Source organism: Castor canadensis, chromosome 11 (genome assembly GCF_047511655.1).
Source record: "Castor canadensis chromosome 11, mCasCan1.hap1v2, whole genome shotgun sequence".
NCBI classification, from domain to species: domain Eukaryota; kingdom Metazoa; phylum Chordata; class Mammalia; order Rodentia; family Castoridae; genus Castor; species Castor canadensis.
Genome location: NC_133396.1, coordinates 13,437,836 through 13,460,073, shown reverse-complemented (window position 1 = coordinate 13,460,073; position 22,238 = coordinate 13,437,836). Strand labels below are relative to the sequence as shown.

The following is a 22,238-nucleotide window of genomic DNA, read 5'->3' as shown; positions in this document are numbered from 1 at the left end:
CTGTTAATGGTAGGAAAAATTGAGAAAGATAACCATTCAATTTGCCTTTATGGGGAGGATTAGATTAGTGGGAGGTAGGGAGGTTAGGAAGACTTTCACTTTTTTTTTTTTTTTTGAGGTGCTGGGGATCAAACCCAGGTTCTTATACATGCTAGGCAAATGCTGTACCACTGAGCTACATCCCAGACCTAATTAAAAATTAAAAGAATAATTGTTTACACAGAGTTAGTGCATAAAGTGTAAATAAGGTATTTCCCTTAATATTGACCCAGGGGCTCTGTTTTTCACAAGAGGTCCATAGAGGACTAGGCAAATCTACTGACTCATGGTTGGAACGACAAACAACCGATCCAAGTCTAACCAGAAAATAGTGTTAAAAACTTCCTACAGTAATATGATACTTTACTTTCAAAAGAATGGCAAGTTATAAGTCATATTAATCAATAAGTTGGCATGAAGAAAAGTTGGACCATTTTATTTATATGTAGTATTTTATAAGAAAATACTACATAGAAGGATATATATATTTTTGAGACCGGGTCTTGCTATGTAGCCCAGGATGGTCTTCGGCTTGCTATTCTCCTACCTCAGCCTCCCCTCTCCCCAAGTGCTGATATTACAGGCATGCGCCATCACCCCGACTGGGGATATTTTTTACTTGCTCTTTGACTATGTTTCTCATAGGGCCTGCACAGCTTTTAGCAATCAGTCCTTATATATTTTTCCACCAGCTATATGATAAGACACCATTGGTTAAATGTTGGGAAGATTAACAAAGAGATCTCAAACATGCACAACATCTATAATTTTAGGAAAAAAAATACCAAACAAACTTTTGATTTGTTTGGAAGTTTATTCTATTTTTACCTCAATGTAGGATGAAACCAGTAGTTATAATATACTCATTGGCTGAATTAAAAACAGTCTTAATTTCCTTTTCTCCCTTTTTCCCTTATTTTCCTTCTCCTTGGTCTTCATCTAGAACAGGCAATGCTTGCAGGGAAACAGGAAAATTTAGCTTTGATGGTGGAAACTGGTGAAAGATGTTGCCACTTTCAGTATTACAATGTAAGTGACAAGAACAGGCAACAGGATTTATTCTCTTGTGAGAGTTATGTTTTCTAAAGGCATTCTTACTGGACTTCCATATATACATATTTTTCAGAAGTTTTCACCTCTAAGCCCCTAAATCCAAGCTTCAAAGGATTTGCTTAAGTACTTACTGTAAACCAACAGAGCCTTCTGCAGTTCCTCATACTCCTTGTCAGTAAGTATCAGCCCCATTTTTCTCATTGCATCGTGCAGATTACTGATGTTAACTTTCTCTCTTTTGGAGAGATGGAAGTTATTAACATGTAAGATTTTTAGCAACAGACCAATGATTTCAATGTAAGGATTTACTTATGTGGCATGATCTTTAGTTAGAGGAACAAATTTACAATGAGACCTGATATATGAATACAGAGTTTAAGTAACAGAAACAGAATTCATATTTTCAATTCAAGAGAAAGAAAAGCTCATGTAATTCCAGATATAAAATGAAATGCCATCATATTACCCAAATTATGGGTTTTTATGTAGCAATTCTACAAAAGCCTCACCTTGACATTGAATAGTACTGATTTATATTTTGATTGCATAAACAATGGTGATGTGGAAAAACGTCATTGATCAAAACTGTATGTAATAATAATTCTATACAGGAAAAGTCCAAAGTTACACAATATGATTTCAAAACAAATATTTAACTGCTCATTTTGTAGGGGAGTCAATTTAGCATGTCTGAAGAGAAAACTAATGCTGAAAAACATTTTAATTCTTTTCTATAAAGCATTAAGGTCTTAGTTAATAATGAAAGCCCTTTTCACCATAACTGCTTACACGCCTGTAAAAGTTTTTGCTTTGTCTATCTCCACTTTTAAGTCAACCATTTCATTCTCCATAAGAAAAGACAGTTTAGGCACAGAGACCAAATCTTTGACTTAGAAAAATTAGTATGAAAAATTTCATTTGTAATGTAAAGGGTTAGAATTTAGTATCTTTCAGGATTTTTTCTAGTAACTATTTTAACTCAAACAAGCAACAAAAGAAAGAAAAAAAATCAAGATGTGAATTTATAGTGCCCATCCATTTAATTAATACCACTTTGAGATGAGGCAAGTTTAACAGTAGGTCATTCTGGTAGGCCTCTCCTCTCATTCAGACCCATCAGAGAAGCATATTTCAATGGACATGACTGAATTTGAAACCTAGGAATCATTTATTTATGTAAGTGCTACCTTGAAGCCTTCACAGCATTCAATCTTACTCTCTAAATTTGCTTGTGTTCTCCACCTCTACCCCCTTTTTAAAAAAATTTTTTATTTTATTCATAGGTGCATACAATGTTTGGGTCATTTCTCCCCTCTTCCCCCCGTGTCCTCCCTTATCCCCTTTACCCCCCTCCCCTTACCACTCACTACCCAGCAGAAACTATTTTGCCCTTATCTCTAATTTTGTTGAAGAGAGAGTATAAGCAATAATAGGAAGGACCAAGGGTTTTTGCTACTTGAGATAAGGATAGCTATACAGGGAGTTGACTCTCATTGATTTCCTGTGCATGTGTGTTACCTTCTAAGTTAATTCTTCTTGAACTAACCTTTTCTCTAGTTCCTGGTCCCCTTCTCCTATTGGCCTCAGTTGCTTAAAGTATCTGCTTTAGTTTCTCTGCGTTGAGGGCAGCAAATGCTATCTAGTTTTTTGGGTGTCTTACCTATTCTCAGACCTTCTTTGTGTGCTCTCACATTATCATGTAATCAAAGTCCAATCCCGTTTTTTTGTGTTTGCCCTTGATCTAATGTCCACATATGAGGGAGAACATACGATTTTTTGGTCTTTTGAGCCAGGCTAACCTCGCTCAGAATGATGTTCTCCAATTCCATCCATTTACCTGCGAATGATAACATTTCGTTCTTCTTCATGGCTGCATAAAATTCCATTGTGTATAAATACCACATTTTCTTAATCCATTCGTCAGTAGTGGGGCATCTTGGCTGTTTCCATAACTTGGCTATTGTGAATAGTGCTGCAATAAACATGGGTGTGCAGGTGCCTCTGGAGTAACCTGTGTCACAGTCTTTTGGGTATATCCCCAAGAGTGGTATTGCTGGATCCTATGGTAGATCAATGTTTAGCTTTTTAAGTAGCCTCCAAATTTTTTTCCAGAGTGGTTGTACTAGTTTACATTCCCACCAACAGTGTAAGAGGGTTCCTTTTTCCCCACATCCTCGCCAACACCTGTTGTTGGTGGTGTTGCTAATGATGGCTATTCTAACAGGGGTGAGGTGGAATCTTAGCGCGGTTTTAATTTGCATTTCCTTTATTGCTAGAGATGGTGAGCATTTTTTCATGTGTTTTTTGGCCATTTGAATTTCTTCTTTTGAGAAAGTTCTGTTTAGTTCACTTGCCCATTTCTTTATTGGTTCATTAGTTTTGGGAGAATTTAGTTTTTTAAGTTCCCTATATATTCTGGTTATCAGTCCTTTGATGTGTAGCTGGCAAATATTTTCTCCCATTCTGTGGGTGGTCTCTTCAGTTTAAGAGTCCATTTCTTTTGATGAACAGAAGCTTTTTAGTTTTATGAAGTCCCATTTATCTATGCTATCTCTTAGTTGCTGTGCTGCTGGGGTTTCGTTGAGAAAGTTCTTACCTATACCTACTAACTCCAGAGTAGTTCCTACTCTTTCCTGTATCAACTTTAGAGTTTGTGGTCTGATATTAAGAACCTTGATCCATTTTGAGTTAATATTGGTATAGGGTGATATACATGGATCTAGTTTCAGTTTTTTGCAGACTGCTAACCAGTTTTCCCAGCAGTTTTTGTTGAAGAGGCTGCTATTTCTCCATCGTATATTTTTAGCTTCTTTGTCAAAGACAAGTTGGTTATAGTTTTGTGGCTTCATATCTGGGTCCTCTATTCTGTTCCACTGGTCTTCATGTCTGTTTTTGTGCCCATACCATGCTGTTTTTATCATTATTGCTTTGTAATATAGTTTGAAGTCAGGTATTGTGATACCTCCAGCATTGTTCTTTTGACTGAGTATTGCCTTGGCTATTCGTGGCCTCTTGTGTTTCCATATAAATTTAACAGTAGATTTTTCAATCTCTTTAATGAATGTCATTGGAATTTTGATGGGAATTGCATTAAACATGTAGCTTACTTTTGGGAGTATCGACATTTTTACTATGTTGATTCTACCAATCCATGAGCATGGGAGATCTCTCCACTTTCTATAGTCTTCCTCAATCTCTTTCTTCAGAAGTTTATAGTTTTCCTTGTAGAGGTCATTCACATCTTTTGTTAGGTTTACACCTAGGTATTTGATTTTTTTTGAGGCTATTGTAAATGGAATTGTTTTCATATATTCTTTTTCAGTTTGCTCATTGTTAGTGTATAGAAATGCTAATGATTTTTCTATGTTGATTTTATATCCTGCTACCTTGCTGTAGCTATTGATGATGTCTAGAAGCTTCTGAATAGAGTTTTTTGGGTCTTTAAGGTAGAGGATCATGTCGTCTGCAAATAGGGATATTTTGACAATTTCTTTACCTATTTATATTCCTTTTATTCCTTCTTCTTGCCTAATTGCTCTGGCTAGGAATTCCAGTACTATGTTGCATAGGAGTGGAGATAGTGGGCATCCTTGTCTGGTTCCTGATTTTGGAGGGAATGGTTTCAGTTTTTCTCCATTAAGTATAATGCTGGCTGTAGGTTTGTCATATATAGCTTTTATAATGTTGAGGTACTTTCCTTCTATTCCTAGTTTTCTTAGAGCTTTTATCATGAAATGGTGTTGGATCTTATCAAAGGCTTTTTCTGCATCTAGTGAGAGGATCAAGTGGTTTTTGTCTTTGCTTCTGTTAATGTGGTTTATTACGTTTATTGATTTTTGTATGTTGAACCACCCCTGCATCCCTGGGATGAAGCCTACTTGGTCGTGGTAAATAATCTTTTTGATGTGTTGTTGAATTCGGTTTGCAGTTATTTTGTTGAGGATTTTTGCGTCAATGTTCATTATGGAGATTGGCCTATAGTTCTCTTTTTTGGAGGTGTCTTTGCCTGGTTTTGGGATAAGTGTAATACTGGCTTCATAAAAGGTGTTTGGTAGTTTTCCTTCCCTTTCTATTTCGTGGAACAGTTTAAGGAGGGTTGGTATCAGTTCTTCTTTAAAGGTCTGATAGAATTCAGCAGAGAATCCATCAGGCCCTGGACTTTTCTTTTTGGGGAGACTCTTGATTGCTGCTTCAATTTCATTTTGTGTTATAGATCTATTCAGGTGATTAATTTCCTCTTGGTTCAGTTTTGGATGATCATATGTATCTAGAAATCTGTCCATTTCTTTAAGATTTTCAAATTTATTTGAACATAGGTCCTCAAAGTAGTCTCTGATGATTTCCTGGACTTCATTGGTTTATGTTGTTATCTCCCCTTTTGCATTCCTGATTCTACTAATTTGGGTTTTTCCTCTCCTCATTTTAGTCAGGTTTCCCAGGGGTCTATCGATCTTGTTTATTTTTTCAAAGAACCAACTTTTTGTTTCATTAATTCTTTGTATGGTTTTTTTGGTTTCTATTTTGTTGATTTCAGCTCTTATTTTTATTATTTCTCTCCTTCTATTTGTTTTGAGATTTGGTTGTTCTTGTTTTTCTAGGAGTTTGAGATGTATCATTAGATCATTGATTTGGGATCTTTCAGTCTTTTTAATATATGCATTCATGGCTATAAACTTTCCTCTCAGGACTGCCTTAGCTGTGTCCCATAGGTTCTGGAAGGTTGTGTTTTCATTTTCATTGACTTCCAGGAACTTTTTAATTTCCTCTCTTATTTCATCGATGATCCATTTTCCATTAAGTAATGAGTTATTTAGTTTTCAGCTGTTTGCATGTTTTTTGTCTTTACTTTCATTGTTGAGTTCTACTTTTACTGCATTGTGATCAGATAGTATGCACGGTATAATTTCTATTTTCTTATATTTGCTGAGACTTGCTTTGTGCCCTAGGATATGATCTATTTTGGAGAAGGTTCCATGGGCTGCTGAGAAGAATGTATATTGCATAGAAGTTGGATGAAATGTTCTGTAGACATCAACTATGCCCATTTGATCTATTGTATATTTTAGATCTTGGATTTCTTTATTGATTTTTTGTTTGGATGACCTATCTATTGATGATAATGGGGTGCTAAAGTCTCCCACAACCACTGTGTTGGCATTAATATATGCTTTTAGGTCTTTCAGGGTATGTTTGATGAAATTGGGTGCGTTGACATTGGGTGCATACAGATTGATGATTATTATTTCCTTTTGGTCTATTTCCCCTTTTATTAGTATGGAATGTCCTTCTTTATCTCGTTTGATCAATGTAGGTTTGAAGTCTACTTTGTCAGAGATAAGTATTGCTACTCCTGACTGTTTTTGGGGGCCATTGGCTTGGTAAATCTTCTTCCAGCCTTTCATCCTAAGCCTATGTTTATTTCTGTCAGTGAGATGGGTCTCTTGTAAGCACAAATTGTTGGATCTTCCCTTTTAATCCATTTCGTCAAGCGGTGCCTTTTGATGGGTGAATTAAGTCCGTTAACATTAAGCGTTAGTACTGATATGTATGTGGTGATTCCTGTCATTTAGTTGTCTTAGTTGTTTGAAGGTTTGATTGTGTGTACCTAAGTTGAGGTTACTCTCTACTGTCTTGCTTTTTCTTTTCCTGTGGTTTGGTGCTGCCTGTCTTTTCATGGTTAAGTTGGGTTTCACTTTCTGTGTGCAGAATCCCTTGACGAATCTTTTGTAGTGGTGGCTATGTGGACACATATTGTTTTAGTTTCTGCTTATCATGGAAGACTTTTATTGCTCTATCTATTTTGAATGATAGTTTTGCTGGGTAGAGTATCCTGGGGTTGAAGTTATTTTCATTCAGTGCCTGGAAGATCTCACCCCATGCTCTTCTTGCTTTTAATGTTTCTGTTGAGAAGTCTGCTGTGATTTTGATGGGTTTACCTTTGTATATTGCTTGTTTTTTCTCTCTTACAGCCTTCAATATTCTTTCCCTAGTTTCTGAACTTGTTGTTTTAAGGATGATATGTTGTGAGGTAGTTCTATTTTGATCTGCTCTGTTTGGTGTCCTGGAGGCCTCTTGCATCTGTATGGGAATATCTTTCTCTAGATTTGGGAAATTTTCCGTTATTATTTTGTTGAATATATTACGCATTCCCTTCACTTGCACCTCTTCTCCTTCTTCGATGCCCATGATTCTCATGTTTGGTCTTTTGATGGAGTCGGTGAGTTCTTGCATTTTCTTTTCACAGGTCTTGAGTTGTTTAATTAATAGTTCTTCGGTTTTCCTTTAATTACCATTTCATCTTCAAGTTCTGAGATTCTGTCTTCTGTTTGTTCTATTCTGCTGGATTAGCCTTCCGTTTTGTTTTGCAGTTCTGTTTCGTTCTTTTTTCTGAGGTTTTCCATATCCTGGGTGGTTTCCTCTTTAATGTTGTCTATTTTTGTCCTGAGTTCATTTATCTGTTTATTCATTGTGTTCTCTGTTTCACTTTGGTTTTTATACAGTGTTTCCTTTATTTCTTCTTTTGCTTTTTCAAATTCTCTATTTTTGTTGTCTTGGAATTTCTTGAGTGTCTCCTGTACATTTTGGTTGACCCTATCCAGTATCATCTCTATAAAATTCTGAGTACCTGTAGTATGTCTTCTTTTAAATTATTCATGTGGGCTTCATTGGGTCCTTTGGCATAGTGTATCTTCATTTTGTTGGAGTCTGGATCTGAGTATCTGTTTTTTTCATTCCCCTCTGGTTCCTGTACTAATTTTTTGCTGTGGGAAAACTGGTTTCCCTGTTTTTTCTGTCTTCCCGTCATTGTCTTTGGTGTTGTTACTGTCCCTGTACTGTGTGCAATTAAGTGTTTTCTAGCTTGTAATAATAACAATGGTAATATTTAGAATGGAAGGGTGACTATGAGCACAGGATAAAAGCGAGAGCACACAAGGGAGGGGTGAGGATAGGTAAGACACCTAAAAAATTAAGTAGCATTTGTTGCCCTTAATGCAGAGAAACTAAAGCAGATACCTTAAAGCAACTGAGGCCAATAGGAAAAGGGGACCAGGAACTAGAGAAAAGGTTAGATCAAAAAGAATTAACCTAGAAGGTAACACCCACACACAGGAAATCAATGTGAGTCAATGCCCTGTATAGCTATCCTTATCTCAACCAGCAAAACCCCTTGTTCTTTCCTATTATTGCTTATACTCTCTCTACAACAAAATTAGAGATAAGGGCAAAATAGTTTCTGCGGGGTATTGAGGGGGGGAGCGGGAGGGGGTGGAGTGGGTGGTAAGGGAGGGGGTGGGGGCAGGGGGGAGAAATGAACCAAGCCTTGTATGCACATATGAATAATAAAAGAAAAATGAAAAAAAAATAGAATGGAAGGGTGAGCGGAGATGGAAAGCAAGAAGTTAAAGAAAGGAAAAACAAATAAACAGACAAGAAGGAGTATTCAGAACAAGGAATCAGACAAGAAAGTTTCAAAGGTATAAACAGGGAGCGTTAGTGTACTAATCAACAGTAAGCTGAACAGGCATTAGAGAGACAGAGACAGGATTGAAAATAAAAAATAAAAAAAGATAAGAATAAAAATAAAAAATAAGTAAATGAAAGAATTATCTATATATAAAAATAAAATAAAATGAAAAATAGAAAATTAAAAAAAAAACCAATAAACCAAAAAACCTCCAAGTTCAAATGCAATGAAGTTTCAGTCTTAATAATTTGGGTGTCCGTCTCAGTCTCCAATCCTGGAGATAGTGCCTCAGATGTTGTTCTGTAGTTGTCTCACCAAAGGGGACGCATAAAGTAGAACAAAACTACACACACACACACACACACACACACACACACACACACACATACACACACACACACACAAACCCCCCCAAGTGTCCCAAGTTCAAACGCAATACAGTTTCAGTAAGTTTTTCAGCATGCAGGTGTAATTCAGTTATTCTCTCATCAAAGGTAGGGAGAAAAAAGAGAAAAAAAAAAAAAGAGTCTGGAGACAGTTCTTAGAATGGTATCTGCGGCTGTGGCTTGCCTGCCCGCTGCTGTCAGCCTGCTGTTGCTGGAGGTGTTATTTATGCAGATCTCTCGGGTGAGCTTAGCACTCACCTGGCCCTGCAGGCTTTGTTTGTTCAGAGTTCTCATGTGCGTGAGCCTCTGCTACAAGCTTTCCCCTTTCCAAGCACACTGGGAAAGGTGACACTACACCCGCATTCTCAGGCCTGCATGTTTACTTACAGTTCATGTGGGAAGTGGGTCTTCCCCCCTCTCCTGTGCAGTTTTCCTCCCACCACCACTTTTACAAGCTTCCCTGCTCCTGATTACTGGGCAGGGCTGCTGCTCCTGCCAGCCGCCATGTTTGTTTACAGCTCACGTGGGAAGTGGGTCTTCCCTCCTCTCCTGTGGAGTTTTCCTCCCTCTGCCACTCTCACAAGCTTTCCCGCTCCTGGTTGCTGGGCACGCGCCCCCACTCCCGCCGGAGCCTCAGCCCTGCCTGTTTATTTACAGTTCCGGGAAGGATTCCTTTCCCCCAATCTTCGGCGCTCAGTGTGCCTCACCCTCTTTCTCACGTGTCTTTATTGTTCTTATTGCTTATTACTCAGTTTCTCTTTTTTCCCCAGGTGGAGGTCAGTCTGTCCAGGGGGCTATGCTGCTCTGGCCCAGGGTTGTCTGTGGGAGTACTGCAGTACCGTGAAGCTCACCTCGTCCGCGTCTTCCCAAGCCGTCTGGGCGCGGGTGACTCTTGTTTGTTTATTTGTGCCATGTTCCACATATGAGAGAAAATGAGATATGCATCTTTCTGAGTCTAGCTGATTTCATTTAACAGGACGATCTCTAATTCCACCCATTTTTCTGCAGATGACCTGATTTCATCCTTCTTTATTGATGAATAGTGCTCCATTGAGTATATATGCTTTTTCCCTAATCCATTCATCAGTCTCTGGGCGCCTAGGCTGATTCTGTAACTTGGAATTGCTTTGCCCGTTTGGAGTCCTTTGTTCTTCAACAAATGGTGTTGGGAAAACTGAAAAGCAATGTAGAAGACTGAAACTAGATCCCTGCATCTCACCTTGTACAAAAATCAATTCAAAATAGGTCAAAGCTTTTAATGCAACACCTGAAACTCTGAAAATACTAGAAGAAAACATAGGGAAAGTACTTCAAGATATACACATAGGCTACGACTTTCTGAATAGGACTCCAATAGTTCAGGAAATAAGAGCAAGAAATAACAAGAGCAAAAAATTGCATCAAATTAAAAAGTTTTGGTACAGCGAAGGAATCTATTACCAGAGTGAAGAAAAAACCTACAAAATGGGAGAAAATCTTTGCCAACTATTGATCTGACATGGGATTAATATCCAGAACACATAAAGAACTAAAAAAATTAACATGAAATGAACAAATAATCCAATTACAAATGGGCAAATGAAATGTACAAACAGTTCTCAGAAGAAAATGACGAAAAATACATGAAAGACTGTCCAGTGCCCTAGCCATAAAGGAAATGCAAACCAAAATGTCCCTGAGACTCTGTTTCACCTGTCAGAAACAAATTCTGTGGACAATGGGAAAAAAGGACATTCAAGTGCAGTCTAGATCTGCCCATAGGGTAATACTGTTGGATTCACATCTGACCTCCAATTCACTCTGTAGCCCTGAAGCTTTTACTTTCATTAACAAGTGATTTCCAATATTAGCCTTCCCTCTTTTATCAATTTCTCCCCATCATTTGTTTCTATTTTTTTCTGGCAAGAGAGAGAAGGCAGGAGAGGGGAGAGGAAGGGGATTGAGACAGAGAGAGAGAGAGAGAGAGAGAGAGAGAGAGAGAGAGAGAGAGAGAGAGAGAGAGAAAGTAATCTAGTAGCTTTTGCCCCAGATCTGGGAATTTTTTTCTATCAGTTTAAGTTCTGAGGGTAAGAGACATTCAAAAGTACCTAACTTTGCTATATGCTGTTTACACTCTAGAATGTCTTATTTTCTTTGATCAATTATGGCATTAGGTTGGCCCCTTTTATTGTTTAAAATTTTATTGTTTAAATTTCATTTGCTGATTTTTTACTCTGATTTTTTTGTCCATTTTGTTTGGTATTAGAGGAATGGGAAACTAGATTGTAAGCTGGAGTCATTTTGCCCAGTTTCTTGAAGATCTGAAAGAACCTGCTCTTAAAATTATCTGAGCCTGGCCTGAGGATATAGCCTAGTGTTAAGTGTAAGGTAATGGTAAGTGTTTACCTCGCATGTACAAAGCCATGGGTTCAATTCTCAGTATACACACATAAAAAATATCAAAATGGAGCAGTAGTGGTGGAGGGTTTACAGTTTTTTTTTTCAACTACCACTATTGATTTAGCTATATTTTTCATGTCTTCTTTAATCAGTATTGGCAAATTATTTTTCTCCTGGAAAAATTCCATTTCATTAATATATTTGAAATACAAATCTGATGTTATATATAATATCTCATTACAATATTTTTATGCTTACTATTTACAGTTATGTCTTTAAAAATTTTTAATTTTTAAAATTAAAAATCACTACCCTGTTTTCTTTCTATTTCAGAACAGCTGAGGCATACATACTGGAAACAGTCATTAAACAATTTTGGGGCCAAGGCTCAAGTGGTAGAGCCCTGCCTAGGAAGCATGAGGCTCTAAGTTCAACCCCTAGTAATTCCAAAGACAAGAAGGTTTTTGTTTCCTTGCATTGCTGGGGATGGAGTCTAGGGTCTCAGGCATGCTAAGTGAGCACTCTACCACTAAGCTACATTTCATGCCCTTTCATTAATCAGTTTTAATCATTCCTCACCATAGGCAGTTATCCTTTTTCCCCTTGAAGAGTTTAATGTTTCTATAAAATATTTTTATTCTATTTTTCTTCTTTTTAATTTTTACTAGTATATATTAATTGTACAAAGGGATTTCATTGTGATTTTTCCATACATGAATATAGTGTACTTTGAACAAATTCACCCTATCACTTTCTTGTCCCTCCTCCTCCCTTTTAAAACAAGTTTTAATGGATTTCATGTTTCCATTTTCATACATGCATATGAAGTACTTCAATCACATTTACCTCCCTCTTCACTTCCTTCTCTTTTTCACTCTTTGACCTGAGAATGGTTTGTTGGCACTCTCACCAATTGTCAGCATCCATAATGGAAGACATTTGCTGGACTTGCATTATGAAATAGACAGGAAGAGCTTTATTTGAATTTTACCTCAAGCTTTTCAAAATGCCATATTGATATCAAATAAGCACTATCATTATTCTAAATGGAATACATTTTAATCTATAAGGCTCACCATCAACTGGTAGGGTTTGTGAAAAATCTTCAAGTTCTTTTTGTGAGAGCTCATACCCCATATTTTCCAGAACTGTATTCTGATTATTCACACCAAATTTTCCTCCTTAGGAGAGACAAAGCATCATTTAAAAATATACCAAAATGTAAATATATATATGAAAACCTTTATTAATTCAAGTATGCTAAGGTTATCACTTTATTTTTTTTAATTATTCATTTGTTCACATGTGCATACATTGTTTGGGTCATTTTTTTTATTGTTTTATTATTCATATGTGCATACAATGCTTGGGTCATTTCTCCCCCCTGCCCCCACCCCCGCCGTTACCACCCACTCCCTCCCCCTCTCCCTCCCACCCCCTCAATACCCGCAGAAACTATTTTGCCCTTATCTCTAATTTTGTTGAAGAGAGAGTATAAACAATAATAGGAAGGAACAAGGGTTTTTGCTAGTTGAGATAAGGACAGCTATACAGGGAGTTGACTCACATTAATTTCTTGTGCACGTGGGTCATTTTAAGGTTATCACTTTAATCATGAAGACATGAGATCCAGGAAGACCTAGTCATGGGTACAAGCAGAGTTGACATTAAAACTAAATGTAGAATCTCATTCTCTGCATATTTTGTTCATATCAACTTAAGTTTTAAAGAGGTTTCAGTAATTTTCTGGGGAACAATGGCACAGTATATCTAATATATTCATAAATGTTGGGAAAATATACAGATGAGATTTGCAATTTAATAAAAATGAATTCATGTAAGTTAAAAATAACAGGACATCTCATTTTATCATCATGCTTTGCACTCACTTTTAAGATTCTTTATACCATCTAGCAACCTTTTTTATACACCTTTACTTTAGCTTTAAAAAAGACATAATTCATGTCAGAGAACAATAATAAGGGAGATTTATCTAAACAATAAAAAGATCTACAATTCTTCCCTCAATCTCATAATTTCAAAATGATAAACATCTTAATGAAATTATTCTAAATGGATCTAATTTGTTCCTCAATCAATAATGAATTTTGTTTGGAGAAAGACTTTAATGAGGCAAATCTGTTTACTCTTGCACAAAAGGCAATGCTCACTGGCTTAAAAACTTGGAAGCATCCAAACCATCTGATTTATTTTTATCTCTGACAAACAGATCCTTCCTTGTACTCTCAGGTATGTTAATGCAACCAAGGACAATACACATCCTTTATTGGCAGGCATGAGTGAAATAATTATTTTTTACTGTATTAAAATTAAATTTTCTTTGGCAAAAATCTAGTAAACTAAAAGTTTAAAAAATAATTAAATAACAATAATTTGATACCATTTAGAAGAAAATCTCACAATCAAGTACTCAAAAGTCAATATATATATTGGTGGTGGAGGCTTGAACTCAGGGCCTTGCACTTGCTAGGCAGGCACTCTACCACTTGAGCTATACCTCCAGCCCTTTTTTTGTCCTCTTTTTGGGATAGATTCTCATGTTTTTGCCTGGGCTCATTTTGGACCATGGTCCTCCTACCTGCAGCCTACCTTGTAACTAGGACTACAGGCATGCTACAGTATCAGCTTTTTCTTTTTAAAAAATTTTGGCAGTACTGGTGTTTGAACTCAGGGCTTTGTATGTGCTAGGGAGGTGCTCTATGACTTGAATCAACACCCCTCAGCCCAGTTTCAGTTTATTTGTTGAGATTGGGGGGGGTCTCACTAACATTTTTCCTGGGCTGGCCTTAAGCCTTGATTCTCCTGATGTCCACCTCCTGAATATCTGGGATTACAGGTATGAGTCACCACACCTAGCAATACATATATATTTAAATACTTACCATCAAGTGGTAGAGTTTTTACAAAATGGAAATAGTCCCTATCTGTGAACTCAATCTTCATGTCTTACAGAGCATTTTCTAAGTCATTGACATCTACCTGCTTTCAAGACAAATAATGACAAAACGAATTTGAGAGGAATGCAAAAGTAATGCTTTTTTTGGGAAAAATTAACATACTTTTATTAGCATAAATTAATTGTAGAAAACAATGGATTTCATTATAGCATTGTAATACTTGTATAGAAGATACACTGTTCATCTTCACACACACATTTTCCTTTCCTGAACCCTTTCCCCTTGTCTGCTTCCACAATAGCCCCCTTTTACTTTCATGTCTTAGCAAAAAAAAATCTAGACACTGCATGAGAGAAAATATACCATGCTTAATACGATGATCTGCACTTCATCCACTTTCTTGCAAATGACATGATTTGGTTTCATTTTTCTTTATGGCTGCATAATACTTCAGAGAGTGTGTGTGTATTTTCTGTATCCATTCAGCATTCCAACCAAGAGTGGTATATGGTTTATATGGTAGTTCTATTTTTAGTTTTTTGAGGAACCTCCATATTGGTTTCTATAGTGGTGGGACTAATTTACATTCCCACCAATAGCATATAAAAGTTCCTCACTGTCCCTTAGGCCCTGCCAGGCCGCAGCTCTGCAGGCTTGCCGGATAGCCACTCCACCAGGCCCCTGCATGGCAGGCTGCCACAGCAGGGCTGAAAACCTGCCTAAGAGACACAGACAGACAGGACTGGATGCTAAAGGAGTAACATCAGAAAACTTTAAGACTGTAATTCTACTGTTCCAGAACTGGTGATTTTTTTTTTTTTTGCCTTTCTTTAAGGGTTTGGCTGTGTCTGGTTTGCTGTTTGATCATACACCATCTCTCCCATTTTTTTTCCTTTTCTTTCTTTCATCTTTCTCTTTTTTCTCCTTCTTTATTGGTTTTGTTAGTATTAATATTGTAACACAGCTAATACTAAATTACATAGTCCAGGGACAGAAACAGTACCTAGTGGAAATATGGGAAGACAAAAAAGGGATGGAAACCATTCCCTCCACCCCAAAATAAATTAGTACAGGATTCAGAGCAAAATGAAGAAAATGGATACCCAGATCCAGACTCCAACAAAATAAAGATAAACTATACCAGGAACCCAACAAAGCCCACAAGAACATCCTGCAAGAAGAAATCCTGCAAGTAATTAATGAGAATTTCATAGAGATGTTACTAGACATGGTCAACCAAAATGTACAGAAGGCACTCAAGAAATTCCAAGGCAACAAAAATAAAGAATATGGGGAAACACAAAAATGAATAAATGAAATCATAGGAGCCCTAAATAACACCAAACTGAAACAGAGAACACCATAAACAGAGAGATAAATGAATTAAGGATGAAAATTGACAATATTAAAGAGGAAATGACCCATGAAATGGAAAACCTCAGACAAAAGAATGAAAAAGAAATACAAAACAAAATGGAAGGCCATCCCAGCAGAATAGAACAAACAGAAGACAGAATCTCAGGACTTGAAGATTAAGTGGAAATTAAAGGAAAAACTGAAGAACTATTAGTCAAACAACTCAAGACCTGTGAAAAGAATATGCAAGAACTCACTGACTCCATCAAAAGACCAAATCTGAGAATCATGACCATTGAAGAAGGAGAAGAGGTGTAAGCAAAAGGAATGTGTAATATGTTCAACAAAATAATAACAGAAAAGTTCCCAAATCTGGAGAAAACTGTGCTCATTCAGGTACAGGAAGCCTCCAGGACACCAAACAGACTTGACAAGAATAGAACTACCCCACAACATATTATAATCAAAACAACAACCACAGACAATAGAGATAGAATATTGAAGCTGTAAGAGAGAAAAAAACAAATAACATACAAAGGTAAACCCATCAAAATAGCAGATTTCTCAACAGAAACCTTAAAAGCAAGAAGAGCATGGAGTGGGGTATTCCAGGCACTGAATGAAAATAACTTCAACCCTAGGATACTCTACCCAGCATAACTATCATTCAAAATAGATGGAGCAATAAAAGTCTTCCATGATAAGCAGAAACTAAAAAAATATATGACCACCAAGCCACCGCTACAAAAGATTCTTCAAGAATTTTGCACACAGAAAGTGAAAGCAAACAAAACCATGAAAGGGCAGGAACAACAGGAGAAGAAAAGGCAGGAAAGTAGAGAGTAACATTCATTCAGCTGAATACAATCAAACCCTTAAACAACAAAGACAGCTAAATGACAGGAATCACCACATACCTATCAATACTAACACTGAATGTTAACGGAGTTAATTCCCCCAACAAAAGACACTGATTGGCAAACTGGATTAAAAAGGAAATTCCAACAATCTGTTGTCTACAGGAGACCCACCTCATCGACAAAAATAAGCACTGGCTGAGAGTGAAAGGCTGGAAGTAGATTTACCAAGCCAATGGCCCCCCAAAACAGGCAGGGGTAGCAATACTTATCTCAGACAAAGTAGACTTCAAACTTATGTTGATCAAACAAGATAAAGAAGGACACTCCATACTAATAAAAGGGGAAATACACCAAAAGGAAACAACAATTATCAACCTATATGCACCCAACATCAATGCACCCAGTTTCATCAAACATACTCTGAAGGACCTAAAAACATATATAAACTCCAACACAGTGGTAATGGGAGACCTTAATACCCTCCATCACCAATAGATAGTTCATCCAAACAAAAAATCAATAAAGAAATCCTCGAACTAAATCACACAATAGATCAAAAGGACCTAGCTGATGTCTATAGAATATTTCATCCAACTTCTGCACAATATACACTCTTCTCAGCAGCCCAAGGAACCTTCTGCAAAATTGATCATATCCCAGGGCACAAAGCAAGCCTCAGCAAATATAAGAAAATAGAAATAATTCCATGCATTCTATCTGATCACAATACATTAAAACTAGAAATCAACAACAAAAACAGCAGTAAAAAACATGCAAACAATTGGAAGCTGAAAACTAATTGCTCAATGATCAATGGGTCATTGATGAAATAAAAGAGGAAATTAAAAGGTTCCTGAAAGTTAATGAAAATGAAAACACAACCTACCAGAACCTATGGGACACAGCAAAGACAGTCCGAAGAGGAAAGTTGGTAGCCATGAGTGCATATATTAAAAGGACAGAAAGATCTCAAACCAATGATCTAATACTACAGTTCAAACTCCTGGAAAAACAAGAACAAGCAAATCCCAAAACAAGCAGAAGGAGAGAAATAGTTAAAATAAGGGCTTAAATCAATGAACTAGAAACAAAAAAAGCCATACAAAGAATCAATGAAACAAAAAGCTGATTCTTTGAAAAAATAAATAAGATTGACAGAAACCCTGGCAAATCAGACTAAAATGAGGAGAGAAAAAACCCAAATCAGTAAAATCATAAATGCAAAAGGGGAGATAACAACAAACACCATGGAAGTCCAGGAAATAATCAGAGACTACTTTGAGAACCTATACTCTAATAAATTTGAAAATTTTGAAGAAACGGACAGATTTCTAAAATCTTACGACCATCCAAAACTGAACCAAGAGGAAATTAATCACCTGAATAGACCTATAACACAAAATGAAATTGAAGCAGCAATCAAGAGTCTCCCCAAAAAGAAAAGTCTAGGACCTGATGGATTCTCTGCTGAATTCTATCAGAAGTTTAAAGAAGAACTGATACCAACCCTCCTTAAACTGTTCCACGAAATAGAAAGGGAAGGAAAACTACCAAACACCTTTTATGAAGCCAGTATTACACTTATCCCAAAACCAGGCAAAGACACCTCCAAAAAGAAGAACTATAGGCCAATCTCCTTAATGAATATTGACGCAAAAATCCTCAATAAAATAATGGCAAACTGAATCCAACAACACATCAGAAAGATCACAAACCATGACCAAGTCGTCTTCATCCCAGGGATGCAGGGATGGTTCAACATACACAACTATAAATGTAATACAGCACATTAATAGAAGGAAAGACAAAAACCACATGATCATCCCAATAGATGCAGAAAAAGCCTTTGATAAGATTCAATACCACCTCATGATAAAAGCTCAAGAAAACTAGGAATAGAAGGAATGTACCTCAACACTGTAAAGACTATATATGACAAACCTATAGCCAACATCATACTTAACAGTGAAAAACTGAAACCATTCCCCCTAAAATCAGGAACGAGACAAGGGTGCCCACTTCCTCACTGCTGTTCAACATAGTACTGGAATTTCTGGCCAGAACATTTAGGCAAGAAGAAGAAATAAAAGGAATATAAATAGGTAAAGAAACTGTCAAAATACCCTTATTTGGAGATGACATGATCCTATACCTTAAAGACTCAAAAAACTCTACCCAAAAACTCTTTGACACCATAAACAGCTATAGCAAGGTGGCAGGATACAAAATCAACTTAAAAACATCATTAGCTTTTCTCTATGCCAACAACAAATAAACTGAGAAGGGATATATGGAAAAAATTCCATTTGCAATAGTCTTAAAAAAAATCAAATACCTAGGAGTAGTAAACTTAACAAAGGATGTGAATGACCTCTACAAGGAGAATTACAAACTCCTGAAGAAAGAGATCGAGGAACACTACAAAAGATGGAAAGATCTCCTGTGCTCATGAATCGGTAGAATCAAAATAGTAAAAATGGCTATACTACCAAAAGCAATCTACATGTTTAATGCAACCCCCATCAAAATCCCAATGACATGCATCACAGAGATTGAAAAATCTACCCTAAAGTTCATTAGGAAACACAAGAGACCACGAATAGCCAAAGAAATACTCAGCAAAAAGAGCAATGCTGGAGGTATCACAATATCTGACTTCAAACTATATTACAAAGCAATAGCAATAAAAACAGCATGGTACTGGCACAAAAACAGACATGAAGACCAGTGGAACAGAATAGAGGACCCGATATGAATCCACACAACTATACCCACCTCATTTTTGACAAAGGTGCCAAAAATGTAGGATGGAGATAGACAGCCTCTTCCACAAATGTTGCTGGAAAAAGTGGTTATCCATCTGCAAGAAACTGAAACTAGATCCATGTCTATCACCCTGTACTAGTATCAACTCAAAATGGGTCAAAGACCTTAATATCAGCCCTGAAACTCTGAAGTAAGTACAGGAAAGAGAGGAAACACTCTGGACTAGTAGGTATAGGCAAGGACTTCCTCAATAGAACCCCAGCAGCCCAGCAACTAGAGAAAGGATGGACAAATGGGACTTCATAAAATTAAAAAACTTCTGCACAACAAAAGAAATGGTCTCTAAACTGAAGAGACCACCCACAGAGTGGGAGAAAATATTTGCCTGCTATACATCAGACAAAGGACTGATAACCAGAATATACAGAAAACTTAAGAAACTAAACGTTCCTAAAATCAATGAAACAATTAAGAAATGGGCAAGTGAACTAAACAGAACTTTCTCAAAAGAAGAAATTCAAATTGCCAAAATACACATGAAAAAATGCTCACCGTCTCTAGCCCTAAAGGAAATGCAATTCAAAACCACACTAAGATTCCACCTCACCCGTTAGAATAGCCATCAAAAAAAACACCAACAACATGTGTTGGTGAGGATGTGGGGAAAAAGGAACCCTCGTACACTGCTGGTGGGAATGCAAGCTAGTGCAACTACTCTGGAAAAACATTTGGAAGCTTCTTAAAAATCTGAACATAGATCTGCCATATATCCAGCAAATCCCACTCCTGGGGATATACCCAAAGGAATGCAACACAGGTTATTCCAGAGGTACCTGCACACCCATGTTTATTGCAGTGCTATTCACAATACCAAGTTATGGAAACAACCAAGATGCCCCACTACTGACAAATGGATATATATATATATATATATATACACAATGGAATTTTACTCAGCCATGAAGAAGAATGAAATCTTATCATTTGCAGGTAAATGGACGGAACTGGAGAACATCATTCTGAGCGAGGTTAGCCAGACTCAGAAGACCAAAAATCGTATGTTCTCCCTCATATATGGACTTTAGATCTAAGGCAAATGGAGTAATGTGGTTGGACTTGGGTCACATGACAAGGGGAGAGCGCATACGGGAGATATGGGAATAGGTAGAAAACCCAAAACTTCAAAGTGTTTGATGGTCCCCACTCCAGAGGAGCTAATACAGTAACCTTAAAGTGACAGAGGTCAACATGACAAGGGGATCAGGAACCAGTGTAAAGACCAGTTAGAGATGAATCAACCTGGGTTTTAACACATTTGTACATGAAAGCAATGCTAGGAATCTTGTTGTATAGCTATCCTTAACGCAACTAGCAAAAACACTTTTCTTCCTTATTATGCTTGTGTCTTCTCTTCAACAAAATTAGAGATAAGGGCAGAACAGGTTCTGCCTGGAAGTGAGTGGGGAGGGAGTTGGGGGCGGGGGAGAAATGACCCAAACAATGTACACACATGTGAATAAATGAATAATAATAAAAAAAGTTCCTCCCCCACACTTACAACAGCATTTGTTTCTTTTTGCCCTCCCTCCCTCCCTTCCTTCTTTCCTTCATTTTTTCCTTCTTTCCTTCCTTCTTTCTAATTCAAGGACTTGAGTTTGCTAGGCAAACACTCTATCCTGAGTCACACTCCCATTCTTTTTTGTTTTAGGTTATTTTTTAAATAGGGTCTCACATTTTTGCCTGGGCATGCCTGGACAGTTATCCTCCTATTTATACCTTCGAAGTAGCTGGGACAATAAGTGTGCTCCACTATACCTGGCTTGTTGGTTGAGATGGGGTCTTGCTAATTTTTTACCCAGGCTGGTCTTGAACAGTGATCTTCCAGATCTCTGCCTCCCAAGCAGCTAGGATTTCAAGTGTCAGCCACCAGCACCCAGCTCTTTTTTTTTTTTTTTCTTTTTTAAAGCAATTCTGGGTTTGAACTCAGGGTCTTTGTTTGAGTGTTCTACCATGTGAACCAAGTCTCCAGCTCTTTTTGCTTTAGGCTATTTTTTCAAATAGGGTCTTGCAATTTTTGCCTGGGCTGGCCAGGGTTCTACCAATGCCTCTTGTGTAGCTGAGATTACATACATGTACCACTGTGCCTAGTGCATTTTTTGAGATGGGGGGTCTGTAAATTTTTTCCCAGGCTAGCCTCAAAACCTTGATCCTCTCAATTGCTGCCTCCTGAGTAACTGGGATTACAGGCATGAGCCACTGTGCACATCTACTTATGCTTATATCTTAGAAGTTTCAAAATTTCAGGTGTTACATTAAGGTCTTTGATACATTTTGAGATCATTTTGAATCACAGATAGGGAAAAGCCTTAGTGTTCTACATGTGGGTATCCAGTTTTCTCACCACCATTTGTTAAAAAAAGGTGGTCTTTTCTCCAACACATGCTTTTGGCATCTTTGTTAAGAATCAGATGGCTGTAGCTATGTGGGTTTATTTCTGAGTCCTTTGTTCCATTGGTCTATGTGTCTGTTTTTGGGGCAGTACCATGCTGTTTTTGTTAGTATGGCTCTGTAGTATGATTTGAAATAAGGGATTGTGATACCCTTAGCATTACTCTTTTCGGTCAGGATTGCTTTGCTATTTGGGGTCTTTTGTGTTTCCAAATGAATTTTAGGATTGTTTTCCTATTTCTTTGAAGAACATTATTGGAATTATTGGAATTTTGTTGGAGATTGTATCAAATCTGTAGGTTCTCTTTTCACAGCACTAATTCTGCCAATCTATGAACATGAGAGGTCTTTCCATCTAGTGTCTTTCATAACTTCTTCAATGTTTTATAGTTTTCATTGTAGAGAGTCTTCATTTCCTTGGTTGTTTGTATAAGTATTTTATTTTTTATTTGAAGCTATTGCAAATGGGATTCTTTCTGATCTCTTTCTTGCTATATAAAAACCAAAATAATTTTTGTATGTTGATTTTTTTATATTGCTACTTTACAGAAAGTGTTTATCAGATTAG

At 37.1% G+C, this 22,238-nt stretch overlaps 1 protein-coding gene across 39 annotated transcripts in view; it reads right to left on the bottom strand.

Moving 5' to 3' along the window:
* Positions 1-22,238, bottom strand: part of LOC109680818 (EF-hand calcium-binding domain-containing protein 3-like) — a 108,879-nt gene that overhangs the window by 57,200 nt on the left and 29,441 nt on the right. For 25 of the 39 annotated variants that reach the window (XM_074045321.1, XM_074045326.1, XM_074045317.1 and 22 more), the window contains 4 exons: positions 12,890-12,961; positions 12,399-12,503; positions 9,795-10,117; positions 1,224-1,327 (listed from right to left, as the gene is read on the bottom strand). The exons of 2 other annotated variants lie outside the window; for them this stretch is intronic. The gene's annotated coding sequence lies outside the window, so the exon portion shown is untranslated. Of the gene's footprint in view, positions 1-1,223; positions 1,328-9,794; positions 10,118-12,398; positions 12,504-12,889; positions 12,962-14,225; positions 14,332-22,238 lie in introns of those variants that run through there. 12 more of the 39 variants (XM_074045323.1, XM_074045324.1, XM_074045331.1 and 9 more) reach the window with 8 other exon arrangements.